Source organism: Palaemon carinicauda, chromosome 23, assembly GCF_036898095.1.
Source record: "Palaemon carinicauda isolate YSFRI2023 chromosome 23, ASM3689809v2, whole genome shotgun sequence".
Taxonomy (NCBI): Eukaryota; Metazoa; Arthropoda; class Malacostraca; order Decapoda; family Palaemonidae; genus Palaemon; species Palaemon carinicauda.
In genome coordinates this window covers 13,634,923-13,637,422 of record NC_090747.1, presented here as the reverse complement: position 1 = coordinate 13,637,422, position 2,500 = coordinate 13,634,923, and positions in this window count along the sequence as shown.

Genomic DNA, 2,500 nt, shown 5'->3' with positions numbered 1-2,500 from the left:
CACTTAGACTCTTATATGAAGAGTGAAAAAATATCTTATTTTTAGATCGTAGATTCAGAAAAAAATTCAAAGCGTCATATAAAGACATAATATGATTAGTAAAATGATATATGATGGACATATTAACTTAAGGATCGTCAGAGTTGACAAAATTCCTTCCAGTCTATGAGATTTTATCGCTGTTAGCAGCATAAATAGCAGGTTTAAATGCCTTTCGAAAAGTATTTGCTTTCATTCATTATCAATATTTCATTGTCTTAATAGTAAATATTTTGTTTGTTATTTTTTTTTCTGTTCCCGTGTTTCCTATACAATTCCTTGTACATCCTGAATGTCATTTCAAGCAACCATGCATTTTCCACCATACTAAAGTAATACTCTTCTATTCTCCTAGTTAATTGATATTTATAAACTGAAGCTGTAATAATATTACTCCTGGTATAATAGAGCTTATGGACATGACTATTTTCAAGAGTATACTTATGAAACTTCCATTACATATAAATAACATATAATTAACATAACCTATCGCTTTATAATTATTTTAAGTTTTTTTTCTTTTCGACAGAATAATGAAAAAAGAAATTCAAATTTCCGGAGTTGTCTTTTAGCCGTGGATTTTTTAGCTTACATTTTTTGGCGAAGAAATATTTGTCTTAAATAATTTGCTGCAGGTCAATAACTTGCTTCTTATGTACGTTTCTATGAAAATGTAATTCTTTATTATCATCTTATGTACAAGGTGACAGTGAATTATCATGAATCTTTTTTGGGAAAGGGAAATTTGGGTTATTCCATTATTTGAGGGCTGTCAATAACATTTAGCAAAGAGAATTTAGTCTTGTATGATCTGCCGCTGGTCTATAAATGGTTGCTAATGGGTGTTTTTTTAGGGGGGTGAGGGTAGCTTATTATATTGCTTTGCACATGTCATGGACCATACAGTGGGAACGGAAACTCCAGACCAGAAGGGCAGATTTTATTCACATAGAAGCACCGAAATCTTAACAGAAACTCCTCATGTACAGTAATGAAACATCTGCATATGTATTTGCTGACATCTGAGAATCCAGCTTCATCAATGAAATAAGAGATGGCGTTTATAATTACGCAATAACCTTTATCTATATTTTGGTTTTACTTATAGTAACCTTTAAACTTCCTAATCGCTAGAATGATCCCAACTGAAGAAACTTTAAATGATAAAAAATTTTGTATTTTCACCGAATTGTTTTCGTTCCGATATATTCTGTATGTATCCATATACCACTGTTTTGCGAACTCGCTTTCCATAGTGATTTTTTGTTTTTGTTTCTTAGATCGAGATAATATATCTTTAATACCGGATATCAAGAAAGGATGAATTAACCCTAAAAATGGGAGAGTAACAAAGACAATATATAGAAAGATAACAACCACATTCGTCTTCAATCGTGATATGGAAAATGGGAATGAAAAAGGTATATTGTCAAATTGTCTTTACAAATAAAATAGAAGTTTTGAGTTGCAAATTCGAACCATGGAAGAGAGAGAGAAAAAAAAATACTGAACTACGGCAATATAGAGTAAATGGATGTTACTGGATGAGTGAAGTGAAAAATGAAAGATGACATGGGCAACATGAAGACAAAAAATCAGATGTTGAATAAATATAAAGGTGAACCAATGTTCATGTTCTAGGGCAGAAGGAAGTGAAAATAAATAGAAGGACAAGAAAAAACTGAGGAGAATAAACAGGGAAAGGGTTAGTGAAACCCAACCAAGATCAACCCACCACTGAAACGATAGAAGTGTTCACATCAGGAGACTTTTTGTGTTTTGGAGAGATTGGAAAACAATAAAACTTTTGACCTCCATTCAACTTGATCTGAGCATCGCCACTGTCATCTCCAGAAGAAACAAAAAGTTTGGTAAGGAAATGTTACCAGCATGTGTAGGATTTTTGAAACGAAGAAGCATCATATGCAATCAAAATTCCCACCACACAATTGGAATACTGCTGATGATTCTGTTTATAATGCTATGGAAATTCCAGCGAAGTACCTAATAGTTATTTGATCCGAAAAGTTTTAATACATTGATTTATGCTCGCTATTTATTTTGCTTAACATTACTCCTGAACATTTATCCAAGTAGTTAATGATTTTTTTATAGTATTTACTGATATAGTATTTAAATTCAGTGACCACCCCAAAAAACCGATGACGTGATATTGTAAAGGGGAACTGTTTATATATATATATATATATATATATATATATATATATATATATATATATATATATATATATATATATATATATATATATATATATATATACATCGTTAGGCAACAGTGTTGATAGATGAAGGTAGGGGTGAAAGAGAAACATGACAAGTGAAAGGGAAGAAAAGATGAATAGAGAAACCGTGATCAGCACGAAAATACGCACCTTCAGTTGAAATTAGAAAATATTATTATTATTATTATTATTATTACTATCCAAGCTACAACCCTAGT